Source organism: Peromyscus californicus, unplaced genomic scaffold (genome assembly GCF_007827085.1).
Source record: "Peromyscus californicus insignis strain IS unplaced genomic scaffold, ASM782708v3 Scaffold_7__1_contigs__length_154581171, whole genome shotgun sequence".
Classification (NCBI taxonomy): Eukaryota; Metazoa; Chordata; class Mammalia; order Rodentia; family Cricetidae; genus Peromyscus; species Peromyscus californicus.
Window position 1 is genome coordinate 50528083 of NW_026294595.1, and position 23701 is coordinate 50551783.

Genomic DNA, 23701 nt, shown 5'->3' on the forward strand with positions numbered 1-23701 from the left:
CACACCCCAGGAGGAGGAGGACCAGAACATAAAAGAGAATTCATGCTGTTTTTCAGAGGCAGGGGAATTTATATAACAAAACTTAAATAAAAGTTCTCTTATTTCAAGATTTATGGGATGTATAAGCCAAATAAAATCGCCTTATTACGAAGATTTGTGTAGAGAATGCTTTCCTTGCTGCTTATTACCATGGCGAGAGGTAGAGTCCTCACCTCCCCGTCCTGCTCCTGCTCTAACAGTGTTTTTGTTTTTACATCTAATTAATGGTCCCCAGATGTCCTTGCTCTCCAGAACCCATCCTCTCACTTTCATCTTCCTTAGGGACAGAGGTTTTCAATATTTCCCTACACTTAAAAAGGGCCCAACAATAAAGCCATGTTGACAGAGCTTTAAGGAAATGCTTCCTCTGGGCATTACACAAATAAATCTCTCCTGTGGAACTCGGCACATGTCTCCTCTTCTTTAGCAGCGACTCTAAGACTTGTCACTACCTCAGACTGTCCTTCCTCAGACATCTGTCACCGGCAACCTCATTTTTTTTCTAACCACCGAGCCATCTGGCCGTTCATTCTGTGCATCCTGAGACTTAAGCCCCCCCCCCCCCCCCGGCTCTTTTCTGTCTTCATATGCCTGGTCCCAAATGGTCAGCCACTCTCTTACCCTCAACAGCCTCAGTCTTGGATTCTGACTTTCTCAGCCTCTATCCAAACAAGTCCTGTAGCTTTATCCCAACCCTAAAAGTCCTGGAGTTACAAGGTCGCTCAGGAATTACTTCCTTTCCTTCTTGCCTTTCTATCCAGAGTGCCTGCCCTAAAACGTTGTTGATCTTCTCAAGCTCCCAACACCAGTCCCTCAAGAAGAAGGACAGAGGGGAAAAGGCAGTTAGGTTGGTACTCCGTTCATTCTCTGATTACATACGTACCTGAATTTTTCTTCATCAGTTTTGTTTTGCTATGATTGGGATAGAGTCTCATTTTTTCACTCTGGTTGGCCTGGAACTTGCTATGTAGACTAGGCTGGCCTTGAACTCACAGGGATCTCTCTCCCTGTCTCTGGAGTGCTGGGATTAAAAGTATGAATCATCACACCTGGCCACACTTTTGATTTTATTTTATTTTTGGTCTATTACTAGAGATTGAGCCTGGGCCTCATTTCCTCATGGACAGCTTTCTGTTTTCATGGTCTTTCAGTTTTCTCCAGGGCTGCCAACTTTTTACATCCAGCTACTGTCCATACAGTCTCTACACTAACACTCTGAGGATGCCATCCTGGTTTATAGTCTAATTCACCATTAACTCCCTAGCTAGTTTCTGTCTCTTCAAACATCCCCCTCTCTACAGTCCAGTCCCTGCACTTCAGGGTATTCAAAACACTCACCTTTGATTGGGACACTTCTTTTCTTTCCTTTTTTTTTTATTTTCTGATTTATCGAGACAGGGTTTCTCTGTGTAGTCCTGGCTGTCCTAGAACTCACTCTGTAGACCAGGCTGGCCTCAGACTCAGAGATCTGCCTGCCTCTGCCTCAAGTGCTGGGAGTAAAGTTGTGTACCACCACAACCTACCTGATTGGGGCATTTCTATGATTTCAGTTTTTTCAAGGCCTATAACCTCCAGGATGAAATCTTACCTTGGTAGATTGGAACCTTAAACCTCTGAACACCAGCCCCATTCTGCTTTATTTCAGATTACATTACACTTTTGCTTCAATAAACAGTGATCTCATCATGTTCTTTCAAGTCTTCTTGCTCCCACAGACATGTTCTTTTTCTTCTTCTTTGTTTTGTTTTGTTTTCAAGACAGGGTTTCTCTGTGTAGATTTGGAGCCTGTCCTGGAACTCGCTCTGTAGACCAGGCTGGCTTCGAACTCACAGAGATCCTCCTGCCTCCCGAGTGCTGGGATTAAAGGCGTGCACCACCACCGCCTGGCAGACATGCTCTTTATTATGCATTTAATTGTGTCTCTCATCCAAATTCATATGTTGAAGTCTTAAAACCCCGGTATCTGAAAATGTGCCTATATTTGGAGAGGGAGGGGTTAAAGAGATAGTTAAGGTAAATTGAGCTCATAGAATGGCTGAGTCTATTTTGTGTTGCCTTTATACAATATTTAATGCTGGGAATTTTATAAAGTAAAAGATGTTTATTTGGTTCACATTTCTGGTGGCTGGAAGGTCCAAACAGCATGGTAATCCTGGAGATGACTCCTGGCTTTGCCACAGTGTGTATCAGAGAAGTAGAAAAGGAACTGGCAGTATGCACAAAGAGCCAAGCTGTAGAGTGCTGGTGTTTGTTTGTTTGTTTGTTTGTTTAAAAAAAGAGATGTTCCAAAGGCTAAAGTGTAGCTCTGTGGCAGGACGATTCCCAGAGTTCCAAAAGACGAAATAGAAACACCCCAAAATGAAGACTTACAACCTCTGCCGGGCCAGTTAGAGTTCCTTCGAGACTCCCAAAGCCATTTCCTCTTCTGCAGTTTCTGCAGTAACAATGGAGACAGAATCCTGCTGCATGCTATCTGAGGTCAGCGGAGGAAGAAGGAAGAATTGGTGACGTGGTCTGTAGTCCCATGGTCATTTACACAGCAGTTAAGGAAGACGGCCCCATTGTTTTGCCTGTGGTTACTGCTCTAAGTTACTGTCCTTTAGCTGGGCATAGTGTTGTGCAACTTTTGTCCCAGAATTCAGGAGACAGAGGCATGTGGATCTCCGAATTTGAGAGGCCAGCTGGTCTACAGAGCCAGTTCCAGGACAGGCTACACAGAGAAAGCCTGTCTTAGGAAGGGAGAAAGGAAGAAAGGAAGAAAGGAAGAAGGAAAGAAAGAAAGAAGGAAAGAAAGAAAGAAAGAAAGAAAGAAAGAAAGAAAGCAGGGAGGGAGGGAGGGAGGGAGGGAAAAAGAAAAAAGGAAAAAAGGTACCTACTATCCTCTTCAGTGTTTATCAAATGTCTCAGTCTAGTTCCAGTGTGATTTTTCTTTGTACTTGGTCTTTCTATCTGTGTTCTCATCCCATACAAACTGCAATATCCTGTTAGCATGGATGAAGGCAGTCCCTTAAGCAATAATAGAAGATTGATCAAAATCCAAGAAAAGGAACAACTCTCCTTTCCTTTCTTGGGGGCTCTTTCAGCACCATGGCAATGAGATTCCAGGCTTGTGAGCCTTCCTTTATGGTATTTGGTATCTAATTTCTCTTTTTTCTCACCATCATGCTCTCACCATCAAAAAAAAAAAAAAAGATCTCTTCTCTGGGCTGAAGCGGGCTCAGTGGTTACGAGTGGAAGTGGAGTGCAGAAGACCTGAGTTTGGTTCCCGGCATCCATGTCAGGTGGCCCACAACCACCCGCAGCTCCAGCTCCAGGGGATCCCTCTGGCCTCCACAGCACCAGCACACACACACACCCCATACACATAAATAAAAGTAAAATAAACCTTTTTAAAAAGAAATTGAATCTTAAATTGCAATTATCCTTCAGGTACATAAGAATATTCACGACTTTGTAGGTACAGAAATTTTTTTAAAGCCAGGCATGGTGGCACATGCTTTAATCCCAGTCTTGGAGGCAGAGGCATGAAGATATCTGTGAGTTCAAGGCCAGCCTGGTCTACGGAGTGATTTCCAGGACAGCCAGGACTACACAGAGAAACCCTATCTTGAAAAACCAAATAGATAGATAGATAGATAGATAGATAGATAGATAGATAGATAGATAGATAGATAGATGATGGATGGATGGAGAGATGATAGGTGGATGGATAGGTAGATAGATATGATAGATAGATAGATAGATAGGTAGATAGATAGATAGATAGATAGGTAGATAGATAGATAGATAGATGATAGATAGATGGATAAGAAGGCCTTAGTCATTCCTACTGCTGTTCTTAGGAGGCTTCAGTTCCTTGCCGGGTGGGCCTCTCCACAGGACTCCTTAGGTGTCCTTGGGAAATGACAACTGCCTTCTTCAGAGTGAATGGTTCAAGAGAGAAAAGATGCAACCTCAGAGTCTTTTATAACTGATCATTTTCTCCATCGTAATCTATTTCTCATTAAATCTAGCCAACATTCCAAGGGAGGATAATACAGTATTCTCTCCCTCTCCCTCTCCCTCTCTCTCTCTCTCTCTCTCTCTCTCTCTCTCTCTCTCTCTCTCTCTCTCTCTCTCCCTCTCCCTCTTCTTTTCCATTTTGAGACGAGGTCTTGTTATGTAAACCACTGCATTGGTCACTTTTCTGTCACTGTGATAAAACACCATGACCAAGGCAATTCACAAAAGAAAACATTTCATTGGCTTTACGGTTTCAGAGGGTTAATGTCCATAACAGTGAAGAAAAGGTGTGGCAGCAGGAACAGCTGGGAGCGTACATCTGGATCTGCAAGCAGGAGACAGAGAGCACACTGAGAATGGCATTCATCTTTTGAAACCTCAAAGCCTGCCCCCCCCAAGTGACACACATCCTCCCACAAACTGGCTAATCCTTCCCAAACAGTTCCACAAAAATATTCAAACATATGAGTCTATGGGGGCCATTCTTATTCAAACCACCATACCAACACCAACTTCAAGCTCGTAATTCTCCTGCCGCAGTCTCTCAAGTGCTGCTGTCGCAGGCGCCTGTTACCATTTGTAGCTGGGTGCCGCCGCCTCTTGAAGGAAAGCATTCCAGAGAATCCATGGGACTATTTTCAAATTGCCTCTGTGCTAGCATTATTTCCTCCTGGGCTTTCATCGAACAAAGTTTTGTAAAAAGCTCTCTTAGTTTAAGTACTCCAGAGATGTCCATACCTTCCCACCTGTCCTCTAGAGGGTACTGGAAATGAATGTGGCCTTACAGGCACTGTTTTGTCCCAGGTGTGTTTTGCCTTTGTTACTGCGGCTGGAAATGATCCTCACTCTGCTCTTCTTTGCTTAGGCTCAGCTAGTTGTTAGGTAGCTTAATCTTCTGCAACCATACACGTTGTAGAGCTATGGGACAAGAGGCAATGCTTGAGGGGGGTGTTATTTTCCTACACACAGAGGTAGAAATTGCCATGACACATTGCTACCCAGCCCATGGACTTACACAACTAGAGGTCAGAACTTCATAAGACCAACAAATAAAGGATCATTTGCCTTTTAATAGCAAATCTGTCATAAGAATTTAGACTGTAACATAGGACTAAGTGGACCATGTTATTACACATTGTAACTCTACTTGTTTTAATTTTGAGCTATACAGGACGTAAGAGACACATCTGCAGATTTGTAGGAACCCATGACACTTGACACATTGTCCAGAAGTATCTGCCACCAGCAATAGCTTAAGCACCGGAAGCTCTGGGCTGACTCCCAGCCTGCCTTACCCGACGATTTGAAGGGGAGCAAGTGCAATCCAAGATGAATCAAATTCTCATTTTTCTTCAAATGCCTATTGTCCGTTTTATCAAGGATAGTCACTATAGACACAGTGCAGGCAATTGAGTCTCAATAACATCCATTCTTTCCTTTCCTCTACCTCATCTGCAGACTGTTGACATTCCTTTGATTTCCACACTGATGTTTTTCTTTTACATTGGGGACTTTAACGATGATGTTGTAATTGCTCATCACACAGCTGGCCCTGTTATGATGTTCTTATAGAGGTCCCTTCATTTTCCTGATGGTCCTGTGATCCAATCTACAACCCATTTAAAAACAAAACATTTTCATGTGCTGCTTTCTGCCATGGCTCTTTCAGGGAGTTCCATTCCAGCATCATTAATATTGATGCTGTCTGTCTCCCTGCTTATTTCAGAAGATGCGTTGAAATTAATCTTCAGAATGCGCTGTGATTTGTTGCTGTTTTGTGTGTCAGGCCTGGTACAACTTGTCTCGTTAATTTTGTTTTTCTTTCTTTTTATGCGTCTGTTATGGCTGTTCTCCTGTGTGTACAACTGGTATGTGTTGGATTCTTTATGGAAACCCAGTTTCGTCTCTGCCTTCACTGTGATTTTCCGTCATTAGGGACCTCTTGAATAAAAATGTCGCCCTTGTTGCTGACAGAGTCTCCGTTCCTCCTCTTTTCTTTCTGTGTGATTTCCCATCATTACGGTTCTTAAATTTCTTGAATAATGACATTTACGATGAACACACGGACAGAGCAGTTAGCAGCTTCATCAGTGTTTCCATGGTGTATCTGTGGCTTTGAGGGTACCCAGTGCTGCCGCAGAATCAACTACATCTGTAAAAGAATTTTTTAAATGGATTCCGTGGTCTGCTAGTGACAGTGCCATGGTGCATCAATAATTCACATTCTTGCTCATGGCATCTGCTTGTTAGAATGCCATTTCCACAGTAGTAGGTTAGAGACTGGCTTAGGTCTGACTGTCTTTGAGGAATAGAGGCGCAAGGGTCTATGAGCTTTTTTTCTTTCCTGTAACATTTTCAAAGGCAGCCAAGGTTTTTCTTGCCCTGGAGTGCTAAATTGGAAGTTGCATTCATTTGTTAAAAGTGAGGCAGAACCCAAACTTTTCTCATTTGAAATTCTTTTGTTGTTTTGTTTTTTTAAGACTGGGTCTTACTATGTAGCCCTGGCTGGCCAGGAGCTTGCTATACAGACCAGGCTAGCCTCAAACTCATAGTATCAGCCTCTTGAGCTGGAGTTAAAGACTGTGCCATTAGGCTCAGTTTTTTGTTTTTGTTTTTGTTTTTTTTCGAGACAGGGTTTCTCTGTGTAGCTTTGCGCCTTTCCTGGGACTCGCTTGGTAGCCCAGGCTGGCCTCAAACTCACAGAGATCCGCCTGGCTCTGCCTCCCGAGTGCTGGGATTAAAGGCGTGCGCCACCACCGCCTGGCTGGGCTCAGTTTTTATTTGGATTATTTTTGTTTGTTGGGATGAGTAACTTCACTGAATTCAATAGCTCCTTGATTCCAGTCACAAGCAGGCAAGGAGGCATTATGGGCAATAGACCAGTGTTCATGCTAACAATTACAATTGACTAAAGTTAAGTCAATAAATGCTACCAAACAGGAGTGTAAAACTGAAGACATTGGTTGCCCAATCATTGTTATAAAAGGAAGAAGAGAAAGTGATCTTAAAGTAATGCTAAAATAGAACATAGGAGAATTACTGCTCACTGTTGGGTGAATGGTATCATCAGCACTCAAGAGGCAGAGACTCTGTGGGTTTGAGGCTAGCCTGGTCTATATAGCAAATTCCCTGCCAGCCAGGGCTACATAGTAAGACCCAGGCTTAAAACAAAACAAAACAACAATAGTCTAAATAGTGTAAGTGCTTTACAGCCTTTGCAACTTGGGCCCGGCATAAAGGCTGCCACAAGGAAGCATGGCGTGAAGAAGGGCCGTTCTGCCATCAACAGGGAAGTGGCCGGATAACACACCTTCAACGTTCACAAGCACATCCGTGGAGTGGGCTTCAAGAAGCATGCCCCTTGGGCACTCAAAGAAATCTGGAAATTTGCCATGAAGGAGATGGGGACTCCAGATGTGTGCATTTTTACCAGGCTCAACAAAGCCATCTGAGCCAAAGGAATGTTCCATACTGTGTATGTATACATTTGTCCAGAAAGTGTAATGAGGATGAGGATTCACTAAACAAGTTCTACACACTGGTGACGTACGTGCCTATTACCACATTCAAAATTCTACAGACTCAGTGTGGACAAGAACCAACCTGCTGGATATCAAACAAAACTGAAGAACTGCCAAAAAAAAAAAAAAAAGCTTCACATTGACTACCAGAAACTATGGACACTCAGTGTAAGATGCTTATAGAATTAGTAAGTATCCACAGACAAAAGAATGAAGCTCAGCTCCTACATCACATTATATATAAAATGAGCTCAAAATAGACCAAAAACCTAAACATAGGAACTAAAACTATGTAACATATTAGGGGGAAAAAGTGCAAGTGTATATTCATGACCTTGGATTAGCAGTGTTTTCTTAATTAAGACACATGAATTATAAGCAACCAAAAAAAAGGTAAACAAATTAAACTTCACCAAAATTGAAAGCTATGTGATTTAAAGAAAAGGACACTATTAAAAAACTAAAAGGCTCTGTGGCCCTACCACAGTCAAGGCTCCTGTTACCACTGATGGCTGTGCAGATGCCTGGGACCTGAGCCGACATCTGAGGCCATGTTGGTGTCCAAGGGTCATGCTGTAGGGAAAAGGGGCTGACTAAAGAAACCCACCCTGACCCTGGAGCCCAGAACTAGGGAAAGATGACTCAGATCAGGGCAGAAAGAAACACAGTTTGGCTCAGTCAGATCAGAACCATCTCTGCCCCTGGCCAAGGGACTTGTGAAACCAGCCAATCACAGAACAGGATAGTAGAACCCTGGGCCCCAGTCAACCCCTGGTTGACTCCACCCTTGAGGCTTCATGTGTAAACTGCCCTGCCTGGTCAGTTAGAAAAAAAGGCTGGTGGAAGCAGCTACTCTCCTGGACTCCTCCTTCCCAAATCAATCTCGTTCTCAAAAGAGTTTTGGGTGTGAAGACCTTCATTCACTGGCATAGAGAAGATACTTGCTGAGACGTCCCTCAGTGGACAAAACAAGGGAGAACTGAAAGAACAGAGCAAGGAGGAGCTGAACAGAAGATCTCTGCTGAGACGTCCCTCAGTGGACAGAGCAAGAGAAAGCTGGAAAAGTAATACTTTTCTCCTGAGCCGGAGGAGATTGCTACATTTCTGCATTGGTTTCCCATTTTGCAGAGTGAAGCAAAAGAAGCAACATCTTAGGCTGGAGAAGCAGAGCTCTGCTAGGAAGCCCCCTTAGGTGGTTCTTCAGGAGAGGAGCAGGATTGCTATATCCTGCGGGGAGACCATCCCCCATCACACCAGTTATACCTTGGCTTTCCCAAACAGTCAGGATACCCTTCCCTGCTGAAGTAGTTCCAGGCCTGACTTTCCCAAGAAATCAGGAAAATTTCCCTTCCAGGGTTGGGCTGCTTCTTTGCAGTTCCAGCCATCAGAGCTGTGCTAAACAGCTCGAGGTGTCCGGGACACCTTCAGGGCAGAGCTGTTGTTCTGAGCAGCTTGAGGTGTCTGGGATACCTCGCCCTCCAGGGCTGAACTGTCTCCTTGCAGCTTTAGCTGTCAGAGCTGTCCTAAGCAACTCAAGGGGTTGCCTGACTCCCCAGGTAATCAGGACACCTTTCCAAGAGTTACAAAACTCACATTTTGGTGCCAAAATCGGGGACCAAACCCAGAGTTGTTGCAACCAATTTACTTATACATGCTGCTGCCAGGGCCATACAGATAGGCCTCTACCTCCCAAGTGCTGGGATTAAAGGTGTGCTGGTTCAATTACCAGTACCCACATAGCAGCTCACAATCATCTGTAACTTTGGTTTCAGGAATCTAACACCCCCTTCTAGCCTCGAGGGCTTCAGACACACACATGATACACAGACATACATGAAATCAAAACACCTATACACATAAATTAAAAAATAAGTAAGTCTTAGAAAAACAGAAATCAAAGCGTGATGAGATATAACTTCATAACTAGAAGGAAAGCTAGAATGAGAAAAACTAAAAAGCCAGGAGTGATGGTACATGCTTTAAATTTCAGAGCTCAGGAGGCAGAGACAGGCAGATCTCTGAGTTTGAGGCAACCCTAGTCTACACAGCCAGTTCCAAGCCAGGGCTCCATAGTGAAAGCCTGCCCCCAAACAAACAAACAATAGAAGTGTCAGTGTTGGGAACAATATGGAAAAGCTGGAATCCTTATACATTGATAGTAGGGATGTAAAATACTTCAACAGTTTGCAAACAATCCAACAGTTTCTCACATAGTTGCCATAGGATCCACTAATCCCATTCTTAAGTATATTTCTAAGAGAACTGGAAACATATTTCCACACAGAAACTTGTGATTCTTGAATGCTCCCACAGCAACAATACTTAAAAGAATTAAGCCGGGCGGTGGTGGCGCACACCTTTAATCCTAGCACTCGGGAGGCAGAGCCAGGCGGATCTCTGTGAGTTCGAGACCAGCCTGGGCTACCAAGTGAGTTCCAGGAGAGGCGCAAAGCTACACAGAGAAACCCTGTCTCGAAAAACCAAAAAAAAAAAAAAAAAAAAAAAAAAAATTAAAATGGGGAACAACCCATATGTCCATCAGCTGAGAAACCAAGAAACAAAACATGGTATAGCCACATAATGGAATATTACTAGGCCATTAAAAATATCATGCTATACTAGTCACAAACCTTGAAAATATTATGTGAAGTGAAAAAAGTCAGATACAAAATACCACACATTAATACTATTTACATGAAATGCCTGGAATGGGCACACCCATAGAAACAAAATTAGATAAGTAGTTGCTAATGTGAGGAGGTGGGGAAATGAGGAGCTATGGCTGATGGATACAGTCTCTTCCTGGGGTGATAGAATTACTCTTGAATTACATAGTGATAATGGTGGCAATGTTACTTTTTTGTTTACCAAAACCTACTGAATTGTAGACTTTAAGGGTCTATGATGTTCTCTTTGGATTTAAAAAATTGTTTATGAGTTTTATTTCAGAAAAGAAGAAACAAGTGTTGGAGGAGGAGGCAGTGGTGTCAGCAGCCTTTGTCCAGTGACTGTTTGGAAGACTAAAATGCTCCTCTGATTTGGACAAGAGCCTTTTAACTGGAGAGTTGCATAAGTGATCGCTTACACCTGGGAAAGGTCAGTAGAATTGTACCCAGAGTGTAAGTCCAGACCATAGGTGCATTCACACTGTCCCTATATGGGAAAAACAATCCCCTGATATTTCACCTGAATGAATAATGAATACACACCACACACACACACACACACACACACACACACACACACACACACACACATACACACACACACACACACACACACACACACACATACACACACACACACACACATACACACACACACACACATACACACACACACACACACACACATACACACACACATACACACACACACCTTAAAGGCCTTCCCAATGGGGTCCTACTATGAAGCTCTGGCTGGCCTGGAACTCAGTATATAGCACAGGCTGGCCTCCAGCTCACTTCAACCTGCTCTTCAGGTACTACATACAGAATGAATGTTTGTATGGTTACAACCATGGGCCTAGCTACATAACAGTGAGCGCCAGCTATCCACCAAAGCAGGAAAACCCGGGAGAAGAAATGACATATCTAGGGCTGGAAGATGACTCCATGGGTCACGAGCTTGCAAGACTGACACCCTGAGCTCAATCCCTAGAACCTGCTCAAAGGTGAAAGGAGGGAATCAACTCCACAAAGTTGTCCTTTGACTTCCACAGGCTCTCACTGTGGCACATGTGCGCCTGCATTCCCCCAGACACATACACACAATAATAACAATAAATAAAAATGTTTGACAACAAAAGAAACACCAGACCTGATTCAAAGGAATCACTAAATTCTGATCCGATATGAGCAAAGATGTTTACCTGAAGCAACGCTATTCCCAACTCCATTTTGAGAATTCGTGGCTCTAAGTTATGTCATAAACCAGACAGAAGGAATCAGAAAGTAGCAAGTGTGCCTAGTTCACAGTCCTTTGAAGTCCAGGAATGCTCGCAACTCCATGCTACATTCCTTTCTCCCTACTCCCAACAGACACGGCCATCATATTAGCCGAGTACATTCTGGCGAGCAGCTGAATTCTGGGGCCGCCATCTGGGCTCCTGCCTCTTGACACAAGGTGGCAGATTCCTGATGGACACACACCTGAGCAATTAGTTCTCCATCAAGACTCCTTCCCCGTGTCCCCCACCCAAGTCTGAAGGCTTGACAGCAGGCTGTCCTGTTAACTTTCCCCGCTTTTTGTTCCAGTTAAGACGCGTGGGTCACCTTCCCACCAACACAAATTTGTTCCTGGAGGAAACAATGTCTGCAGAAAGTCTGAATGCTGTCGTGATTTACATGATGTTGGTCCTTTCATCTGCCACAGAAGGGGCTGCAGAAGGCCAGCAGCCGCCCAACTGCCATCTTATGTGGTACTTACTTCAAAGAGGACAGGCTAGTTGGGTGCAACTTCCAGAGATGGAGCCAAATTCATTCGTAGTATGCACCCATCATCAAATGGATCCTCTGGACTCACATGCCTCCTGGATACAATCTCTGTGACAGCAGAAACGGAGAATGTGCAGGGAGCAATATATATTCATTATTCTTTAAAGAAAAGTCCTGCTGGGGAAGGAGGGCTGTGTAACAGCTGTTTTCTCCCCAGTTTTACACATAAAAGAATCCTATATGTAAAACACCTGTAGAGCACGGGTTGTCTGATACGTTTACTATAGGTCCATTGCTCAGCATGTTGCTTATCCCATTGCAAGTCCAATTAAACATTCTAACAAATGCAATTCTGCCACTTGTAGACCTGCAGTCTAACTACCACTGACCACATTCTCCAGCCCTGAAAACCCCGCCAGCTCTCCTTTGATGTCGCCCATGGGAGAATGGATTAGTTCTCTCCAGCCAATAGAATGCAACCCAATTGGAAACAGGTTGGGGCTGGTGTATACTGTTCTTCTTAGAAATGTGTAGGATGCAGGAAACATTTTCACAACTGGTTAAGGAGAGGCAGTTTTACCTAAACCAAGCAAGTCTGAAGGGACTTAGGGACTAAAGCATATTATTTTGGGAAAGGAACACAGAGAAAGATGATACAGCCATCCTCGAGGACGCAGACTTCACTGATTTTTTTTTTTCATATGAGTGGGTCTTAGGAGCATCCCACTGTGTAAAAGAAAGAAGAAAGATCTGTCTTTAATCATGGTGACCCTGCTCACAGGGAATTGTGATCTAATAAGCTCCATCAAGTCCCCCATCCTATTGAGCCAAGAGTTTCCAACTCTCAATTAGTTATCTCAAACACTAGCATTCAGCTCCAAGTTGGCTTTAACCACTGTCGACCTCTTCCATGCCCAGTTGAAGTTAAAACTAGCTTAGATTACTAGCCAAGGCAAGACCTAGGCAGACTCTACAACACGAGAACTAGCTGTTCTTCATCTCCTCTGGAAACCTCTACAACACCAGAAATGGCTAGTCTTCATCTCCTCTGGAAACCGTCTGTTGGGTGTCATCACAGGACAACAACCCACATTCCTGCTGGACCACTGGCTACCTTGTCTCATGGATTCTGACTTTTCTTTTTTTTTTTTTTTTTTGGTTTTTTTTTGAGACAGGGTTTCTCTGCGTAGCTTTGCGCCTTTCCTGGAACTCACTTGGTAGCCCAGGCTGGCCTTGAACTCACAGAGATCCGCCTGGCTCTGCCTCCCGAGTGCTGGGATTAAAGGCGTGCGCCACCACCGCCCGGCCGGATTCTGACTTTTCTTAACTGCTAGGGATGGAAAGGAGAGGGATCCTCTCTAGTTTCTTGGAGTTTTATATTTAAGGCTTTTGTCAATAATTATGTATGATATAAAATAAAGGTCCAAATTGAGGTTCCTTTTTCTACCTGGCTACCTAGTTTTCCCAACACTATTGACATGACTATCCTTCCTCCCACCAGGTACCCTTGGCACACTTGTTAAAGATCAATTGACTATACATGCAGGGGTTGTTTCCGGGCTCTCTGTTCTGGTCCATCACTCCATATCTGTCCTCACGCCAGTATCATATGGTTTCGATTGCTGTAGCTTCATAGTGTGATGCCTCCAAGTTTATTCCTCTTGCCTGAGATACTTTGGTTATGTGGAATCTTTAATGGATCAATATGAGCTTGGGGATGTTTTTCTATTTCTACAAAGAAATGTCTATATTTTGAAAGGGCTTCATTGAATTTATAAATTGCTTCAGTTAACATAGACTTTGTAGTCAAATTAATTCTTCCCAAAATATGTCTTTCCATTTATTTGTATCTTCCTTAAATCCCTTTATGAATGCTCTATAGTTTTCAGTATATAAGTTTAATCTCCTTAGCTTGTTCCTAAGTATTTTATTCCTAATGCTACTGTAAATGAGACTGTCTTCTTAACCTCTTTTTGAATCACGTGCTGCTCGACAGAAATGTAACGGACTTTAAAAGAAAAAAAATAAAGTCTCCTTATGCAGCCCAGAGTAGCATGAAACTTGGTATGTAGTCAAGACTGGCCTTCAGCTCACCACCCTCCTCCTGCCTTAGCATTGCATGTGCTGGAGTTAGTACAGGTGTTCACTATCACACACAGGTGCAAATCATTTTGTTTATTGATTTCAACTTTACTGAATTCATTTATTAATTCCAACAGGCTTCTGTGGCGTCTTTGAGATTTTATTTTTTATATAAAACCAGGGCTTCTGCAGAGATAATTTTTCCTTTCAGATTTGAATACTTTTATTAATTTCTTGCCTAGTTGCCCTGGCTGTTACTATATTGAATAAATGTAGTAATAATTAATAATAAATGGGCATCTCAGAGCATAAATTTCTAGAGAAAACATTGGTGGGCTCTTCTTGATACTGGTCTTAGAGATAATATCTTGCATATGACATGCAAAATCACAGACAACAAAAGGGAAAATGAACAGATAAGATTATATCAAGCTAAAAGGCTTTTGAATAGTAAAGGAGATTTTTAAAATACAGTCTACACCATTTGTAAGCCATGTATTTGACAAGAGACTAATATCTAAAATATCTAAGAAACTCTTACAGCTCAATAGCAAAAGAATAAAGTAAAAGATACATTTTAAAGTGGGCCAAGACCAAAGAGACAGTTCTCTAAAGAACATACGTCAATAGCCAACAGGTATATAAAAAAGTGATTGACAGCTAGTTGTCATACAGCTGCAAACCAATGGGATGCCTCTTCACATCTATTAGGATGGCTATTATCAAAATTCAAAAGTAAGGTCTGTGAGATGTGGAGGGAGGGAACCCTGGCACACCATTAACAAGAATGTAGATTGTTTTGTCTGCTATTGAGAACATCATGGAAAAGCTCCAAAAAATAAAGCTAGACAACCACATGGTGGACAACTGCCATTCTGGGCCTTCATGTCCCAAAGAAATAAAACAAGTGTCTCAAAATGATGTGTGTACTTCTAGCGTTATCCACGCAAGCCAAGACGCAGAAGCAATCTAAACGTTCTTCAAGAGAAGAAAATGTGGTGCATGAAACAGAATGTTACTTAGCCTTATGGAAAGAATTCCTGCCGTTAGCGACAATGTGACAAGCTAGACGGCATTGTGCTGTCAAAATAAGTCAGAGGAGGTCAAATACTTCACACTTGGGGCTTTTCTTTAGAATCCCAAGAGCAGAGAGTGGAGTGGCCATTGATAGAGGATGTATAACTAATGTATAAAGTTAGAACCAGCAAAATGATTTAGCAGGTAAAGGCACTCTGCTCCAAGCCTGGGGACCTGAGTTTGATCCCCAGGAGCCACATGGTAGGAGGAGAGAACCAGTTCCTACCAATTGTCCTCTTTCCTTTGCATGAGCACTGTGGCACCCACCTACACATGCACACATGTGACTAAACGAATACATAAACGTGACTTAAATAAATAAAACAGTCTGAAATTCTTTTTTTTTTTTTTTTTTTTTTTTTTGGTTTTTCGAGACAGGGTTTCTCTGTGTAGCTTTGCGCCTTTCCTGGAACTCACTTGGTAGCCCAGGCTGGCCTCGAACTCACAGAGATCCGCCTGGCTCTGCCTCCCGAGTGCTGGGATTAAAGGCGTGCGCCACCACCGCCCGGCCAGTCTGAAATTCTTAAACGACAAAGATTTAGAAAATTTGTGTGGGGCCTGAGGAGATGTCTCAGTGGATAAAGTGCTTTCTGCAAAATCTTAAGGACCTGAGTTTGGACCTCCAGCACCTCCACATAGAAAACGTTGGATGCTGTAGTATACAGCTGTAATCCCAGGCCTAGGGACAAAGACAGGAAGATCCCAAGGGCCTGAAGGGCAGCCGGCTAGCCAAGTTAAAATGACAAGCTCCAGCCGGGCGGTGGTGGCGCACGCCTTTAATCCCAGCACTCGGGAGGCAGAGCCAGGCGGATCTCTGTGAGTTCGAGGCCAGCCTGGGCTACCAAGTGAGTTCCAGGAAAAGGCGCAAAGCTACACAGAGAAACCCTGTCTCGAAAAACCAAAAAAAAAAAAAAATGACAAGCTCCAGGTTCAGTGAGAAACCTTGTCTTAAAAAAAAAAAAAGAAAAGAAAAGATTGAGGAAAGGCACTCACTCAGTGATGACCTCTGGCCTCCATACCCACATGTGCACATACATCGAAATATACATGTATGCACAATAAAAAGTACATAAACCGTACACAGCAAACTGGACTTTGGAAAATAATCCTTATCTTTCCAGTGAGCCATCAAAAAAGTAAAGTTGCCTTCCTAGCCTCAACACCTCATCTCTGGGATTATTGCCAAAGGAGCAGTAAGGATCCAGGTTCAGCTTTGCCATCTTATTCCAGTAGCCATGCCTCTTGGCCTGAGGAAAGCCAGCTTGCTGTCTATTGCTTGCCATGATGTCCCCTAAAGGGGAAACTTTCAAATTTCTATTCCAGTCTCAAGTCTGATACACAGGACCTACCTGCAAAATAGAATGGCATCAGAGCTCAGGAGAGGGCTGAGTCAAAGAGAGAGCCACACAATGACCCACATCGCTACTGGGGATATGTCTGCCATCGTTCTTACTTTCATTCTTGTGTTGTTGGTGGTGGCGGTGGTGGTGGTGATGGTGATGATGGTGGTGGTGGTGGTGGTGGTAGTGGTGGTGATGGTGATGGTGATGGTGGTGGTGATGATGGTGGTTGTGGCTGTGGCTGTCTAAAAATATGCAGACCATTATGGAGACCAGACTGTGTTGTTTGAATCTTAGATGGTCTTTTAATAAAAAAAACAAAAACAAAAACAAAAAAACCCAGAGCCAGATATCAGGGTGAAAGCTGAAAGATCAGAGAAGCAGAACAGCAGTCACTAGTTCTTACCTCTACGAAGTCCTCAGCCTAAAGAGAGTGAGTTCCTGTTTCCTCATGCCTTATATACCTTTATATACCTTTCTCTGCCCTGCCATATCACTTCCTGGGATTAAAGGTTTGTGTGCTTCCTAAGAGATCCACATGAGATCTCAAGTGCTGGGATTAAGGGTGTGTGCCACCACTGCCTGATCTCTATGTCTAATCTAGTGGTTGGCTTTGTGATCTGATCTTCAGGCAAGTTTATTAGGGTACAAAATATATCACCACAAGACTGGCCTCAAATTTGTGGCAATCCTCCTCCTTCTACCTCTAGAATTCTGGGATTGCAGTCATGCACCATTTTGGGGAGCAGAGAAAGCCCTGAGTGAACATGTTGTTGATAAGAGCACAGCCATGTCAAGAACCCCAAAGCCTCAGACCTGTGGGGATGATAAAGCTTTCCCCACTTCAGGCTCAAGGAATTTGAAAAGCTTTCCTCTGTGCTGAGCGAGAATGTTGACAGAGTGTGAAGAAAACGTCCACTGCAGCTTTCTCCCCTGCCTCCTTGTTCAGCTGTGTGCAATAATCTCACCTCCCTGTTCAGCTCCATATCATCAACACACTGAGCTCCAGGGGTGTTGCAGCTCCTCCCTCAGACCACCCAGTCTCCGCTTTTCTGTGTCCATATGTCTGTCATTTCTTTATTGTCTGTCTTTTCTTCATTCCCTCATTGCGTCTAGTCAGGGTTCTCGGCCCAAGCCACGCAAGGATGCAGCAGCAGCTGTTGCCTTTCCTGGCTGAGCCCTCTCATCAGCCAGGTATGTCTGTAGCCTGACATTGTTTTCCTGTGTGCTGCAGGGGATTAAACAGGCACTCTCACAAGCACCACTGAGCTGCCCCCTCAGTGCCTCAGTCGACTTCTGTTTTTCCTCTTAAGCACTTTAGAGGTATTGGCTTGTCCAGGTTAGCTTTGGTTTCGATGGCTTGTGGTGTTCTGCTTTGCTTTGTTCACGTCGGCGTTGACAGGAGATCCTTCGTCATCACCTTCGTTCCTGTGCACCGATTATGTACGGCTGCTTTCCACACTTTCTCCTGGGCTGGGGATGGAGGCTGGTGACTGACCGATTGCTGCCTAGCATGTGTAAACCTCTGCGTTTGATTTCCAGGACTGCATAACACGTTTGCTTTACCACTCATTTGAAACGATTTGATGACGGTGCTGAGCTGACAGAGTTTTCTTCCTGCTCCTTGTGCCCAGAGTTCATTGAAGTTTCTGGGATCTGCCGTCATTGCATTGATCAAGTTTAGAAGCACTGTGGCTCGTATCTCTTCAAACGTCTGGAGTTTGGGGTTGGTTTCTTTCTGTCACCATCCTTTTTTTAGGGCTCCAGTGACAGTGTGTCCGACCCCTTGAAGTTGTCTCGTGGTGCACTGATGACCCGCTGGTGTGTTGGTTTGTTTGTTTTCTTTACCCCAGGCTTATTGTGTCTGGGTTCCCTCGACAAGATTCCTGATGCTGTTTTTAAGTTCGTACCAGTGTTCCCCCAAGTGTCTAATTTGGGGTGAATCCTAGGCAGTGCATTTTTCATCCTGGTCACTCCCGTTTGCATCCTTTTATCTTTCTCGTGTCTCCCATGATTCTATCTTCAAATTTCATTTTGAGCTCTAGGCCAGGAGGCCAGGAGGTCTCTCAACCTCCTCCTCTGTTGAGAATTGGAGCTAGATACTATTTTGTCGTGGGATGCTATCCTGTGCACTGTGGAAGTGTTTACCTGGCCTATGGATTCTACCCACCCAGTGTCGGGAGCTACCCTGGGTTGTAGCACATGGTCTTCAGGCATCGTTAAATGTTCCTCGGTTATTGCTAATGCTCTAGTTTCAAACGTCCTCATCAGCTGTTCCCATTACCCTCTGTCCAGTTTATTGAGTTGCAGATGATTTCTCTCCTTATAAACTTCATACTTTATCATCTGCCTTATAGTTGATTTCTATTAGATGCCAGGTACTGTGAGTTTGACTGTCTTGGATGCTGGATATGTTTATGCTCCTATAAATATTCTTGAGCTTTGTTCTGAGATGCATCTAAGTCCCCGGCAAAGGTTTGATCTTTTCAAGGTCTTGCTTTTAGCCTCATTAGTGGAGGCCAAAATAGCATTGCATCGATGGCTAGTTTTGTTCTAGCACTAAAGCAAGACTTTGCACAGTCTATCCAATGCTCCGTGAATGACAAGATTTTTCCAGTCTAGCCAGCAGGAACTGACACTATTTCTAGCCCTCCGTGAGCCCCTTGTGGTTAGTTGAATCCATGACCTACAGTAGTTTTCACCCACATCTGCTGATAGTACTCTACTGAATACTTGAGAGAGGCCCTGAACATGTAGAGGATTCTGTCTCTCTCTCTCTCTCTCTCTCTCTCTCTCTCTCTCTCTCTCTCTCTCTCTCTCTCCCTCCCTCCCTCCCTCCCTCCCTCCCTCCGTCCACCTCTCCTCCCCTCTCCCTCTCTTCTAGAAGCTTGTTCTACAAACACTCCAGCAGTTGACATCCCTCCCAGCTTCAGCTTTTGATGCTTCCTCTTAGATTTCCTCTGGCTGCAATCCAGCCTAGAATCCCCTAAGCACTAAGCCAGGCCAGTCATCACCTGTCTGATTTCTCTTCACTCAGAGATCTTGTCTCATGTCCAGAGTCTTAAAAACCCTTGTTCAGCCGGGCGGTGGTGGCGCACGCCTTTAATCCCAGCACTCGGGAGGCAGAGCCAGGCAGATCTCTGTGAGTTCGAGGCCAGCCTGGACTACCAAGTGAGTTCCAGGAAAGGCACAAAGCTACACAGAGAAACCCTGTCTCGAAAAAACCAGAAAAAAAAAAAAAAAAACCCTTGTTCAGAGCTAGGGAAATGGCTCCATGGGTAAAAGCACCTACTCTGCAGACATAAGGACCTGAGTTCACATTCCTAGAACCCATGCAAAACCTAGATGCGGCTACACTAGACCTGGATTCCTAGCTCTGTGGCAGTGGGGGTGGAGATGGGGGGGGGGGTCACTAGGGCTCACTAGGCTAGCAGCCAGCCTACCAGAGACAAAGACAAGTTCTAGGTTCAGTGAAAGACACTGTCTCAAGCAAATAAGATAGAACAACAGAGCAGGACACTCAACATCCTTTTCTGACTCCCATACTCCCACAATCCACACACACAACATGCACACACACGTACATACACTCACAAACACATACAGAAAGGGATATTTTGTGACTTTTTTTTTCAGTTGTTTCAGATGAGGTGGGGCGGGGATCTGGTCTTGCTTTATCCCACCCCTGCTGGGAACAAGTGTGTGCTGTATTAAAGATTTTAATTTGTCTGGAATTTATGGGTGTTAAACTTTCTGAGTTATTGGATGTCTGAAATTGGCTGTGCTTTGTTCTCAGTCTTTATTGAACATTTCGAATGGAAACAAAATTCTACACTTAACATAATTTTTATTCCAAATATTTTTACTTGCTTTTCAAGCATCCAGTGTTGCTGGTAAAAGAACTTGTGATTGCTTGATCCTCCCTCCCTCCCTCCCTCCCTCCCTCCCTCCCTTCCTCTCTTTCTCCTCCTCCTTCTTTCTTCTTCGTGTGTGTGTGTGTGTGTGTGTGTGTGTGTGTGTGTGTGTGCGTGTGTGTGTGTGTGTGTGTGCGTGTGTGTGTGTGTGTGTGTGTGTGTGTGTGTGTGTGTGCGTGTGTATGTGTAAGCATGTGTGTAGAGAGGGGGAGACGTCAACTCATGTGTCATTCCTCTGGTACACCTACCTTGTGTTTTTGTGACAGGGTCTCACATGGCCAGGCGCTCACCGAGAAGATTAGGCTGGCTAGCCTCTGAGCCCCAGAGACCCCTCTGCCTGTTTCTGCCTCCTCAGCACTGGCATCACATGCCCACGCCACCACGCCTGCCTTTTCTACTTCAGTTCTCAAGCTCAAATGCTTACATGGCAAACACGTTGACTGAGCTGTCTCCCTGGCCTCTGTTCTTGTTTCTTTTTTGCAGCTTTTTTCCCCTTCCATACAAAATTATAGAATGATCTCCTAGGTACCCTGTTCTGAAATTTAATAGTGATATGTATAGTTACGAATTAAAAATAATATTATCTATGAAGTAAGGACTTTTGACCTAATTTTGTCCCTGCTGTACATTAAAATAAAAATATCATGATTGAGATTAAAAATCATCCATGTCATCTGAAATCATTGCAGTGCCGTCAATGTTATCTGTATCATATTTGGGAAACTTCAGATTCAAACATAGAGTTGAAAAAAATTGCAAGTGATTACCAGGAAATTTTTGACTTGGTAAAAATTACAGGATGTATTCTCAATGGTGGTCTGTGTGATCCTTCGGGATGATCTAGCTAGACGTGAGTCTGTGGTGTTCATCATTTTTGATTAGGTGATACTGCATAGACCTATGTAAGTTGTAGAAAACTAATAACACAAATTAATCCTGACAGACATAGTAATGTGTTGGCCAACAATGCAGCTGACCAATGTCCTGTGGCAAAGATGTCAAATATGGACCAGTTTTTCATCTATAAGAAATTCACTGGAACATCCTTTGTTTCATTTTCTTTTGTTTTTGAGACAGTGTTACGTTGTACTGTAGGCTGGACCTAACCTCAATATGTAGCCCAGGGTAGATCTATACTATCCAAACTCTTGCCTCAGATCCCAAATCTTGGCACCTGGGTAATACCATGTGCTGGCTAGTTCTGTGTCAACTTGACACAAGCTAGAGTCATTGGAGAGGAGGGAGTCTCAGTTGAGAAAATGTTTCTGTAAGATTGGGCTGTAGGGCATTTTCTTTCTTTCTTTCCTTTTCTTTTTTTTTGCGGGGGAGAGGGGGTAAGTTTCAAGACAGGGTTTCTCTATGTAGCTCTAGCTGTCCTGGAACTCATTCTGTAGAACAGGCTGGCCTTGATCTCAGGGATCCACCTGTCTTTGCCTCCTGAGTACTGGGATTAAAGGCATGGGCCACCACTGCCCATTTTCTTAACTAGTGATTGATGGGGAGGGCCAGCCCATTGTGGGTAGGGCCACCCCTAGGCAGATGGTTCTAGGTTCTATAAGAAAGCATGCTGAGTAAGTCATGAGGGGTCACCCTAAGCTGCACCCCTTCATGGTGTCTGTGTCAGTTTCTGCCCCCAGGTTCCTTCCCTGTTTGAGTTCCTGTCCTGACTTCTTCGATGACTAACAGTGATGTGAAAGTGTGAGCCAAACAAGCCCTTTCCTTCCCAAGTTGCTACTGGACATGGTGTTTCATCACAGCAATAGCAACTAACTAAGGCATACCCAGTCCAGTTTCGTTTCGGCATTGTTTGTTTTGTCATTTGTTTAATTGTTTAGTTGTTTTGAGGCAGGGTCTTACTCAGGCTGGTCAGGACCTCGCCATAGCTCAGGCTTGCCTTGAACGCATCCTCCTGTCTCGGTCTCCTAAGTACTGGAGTTACAGACGTGAGCCTGCACACCTGGGCATCATTTGGGCATTATTAACTGCTGTTATAGGTGCTTGTTCTTTGGACTCTTCTTTGAACTTGTTTCAATGTTCTGCTGTTTTCTGTGATAATTAACTAAATAAAGTCTTTATGCGTTTTTTTTACAGTTTGAATCAGGTGTTCATATTCTCAACCTTTGATCCCCATTTTGTGGTGCTGTTTGGGGAGGCTGTAGGGCTTTTAGGAAGTAGAGCCTGGCGGGCAAAACTTTGTAAACGACACCAGCCCTGTTTGGTATTGTGCTCTATGCTCCCTAATCTGCCATGATGTGAACAGCCACCGCCACATGCTCCCACCACCGTGAACTGAGCTGTTCATCATACCTTCTCTGCCGTGATAAACTGAAGCCCTCAGACAACAGAAACCAAAGTAAGTCTCTCAGTGGTGCCATGTCCTCACAGACTCGGGCATTTGCATACTTGGTCCCCGGTTGGTGGCACTGTTTGGGCAGTTTAGGAGGTGTGGGCTTGCAGGGGGAGGTGTGTCACTGGGGCGGGCTTTGAGAGCTTAAAGACTCACCATTCCCAGTTTGTTCTCTGTTTTCTGCTTGTGGTTTGAGGTATGAACTCTCAGCTTTCTGTTCCAGTCACTATTCCTGCCCATTGCCTAGCTTCCCCCACCATGATAGTGATGACTCTTCTCCTCCAGAACTGTAAGTCCACATAAACCCTTCCTTCTATAAGCTGCTCATGGTGCTTCATCACAGCAGTACAAAAGTAACTAATACACTCTCCTCCCCTAAGCTGTCGGTGTCAGGAATTTTGGTCACAGCAACGTGGAACTAATAGAGAAAATTGGTACCACAAATAGAGTAACTGCTGCAGCTAAACCTGACTATGTGATTCTTAGGCCTTTGGAACGGGTTTGCAGAAGGAATGTGGAAGAGTTTGAAGCCATAGGATAGAGAATCCTAGACTGCTCTTTGAAAAGAGGAAAAAGCAGGAAAATCCTACAGAAGTTCAAAAAAATAGTGTCAATAGAAATGCAGACGGCAATGTGAGGTTGCAGATGTAACAAGGAGCTATTGGAAATTGAACTATAGGTCAGTCACAAATGCAAGTGAACCTAGCTGAGATCAACCAGCTGCCCAACCAGCCCATTAAAAACTGTCTTAGCGTTTCTATTGCTGTGATAAAACACCATGAGCAAAAGCAACTTTGGGAAGAAAGGGTTTATTTCATCTTATAGGCCCCAATTACAGTCAATCATGAAGGGAAGTCAAGGCAGGAATCTGGAGGCAGGAACTGAAGCAGAGGCCATGGAGGAACACTGCCTACTGGCTTGATCCTCATAGTCTGCTCATCCT

The 23701-nt window shown here is 44.0% G+C and overlaps 1 long non-coding RNA gene across 1 annotated transcript in view; it reads right to left on the reverse strand.

The window, feature by feature from the left end:
- Window positions 1-619: 619 nt before the first annotated feature.
- LOC128100779 (uncharacterized) overlaps window positions 620-23701 on the reverse strand; it is a 41373-nt gene continuing 18291 nt past the window's right edge. The window contains exons 2-3 of the long non-coding RNA XR_008214932.1: window positions 11991-12106; window positions 620-4366 (exon numbers count right to left, since the gene is read on the reverse strand). This is a non-coding gene — a long non-coding RNA (uncharacterized LOC128100779). The remainder of the gene's footprint in view (window positions 4367-11990; window positions 12107-23701) is intronic.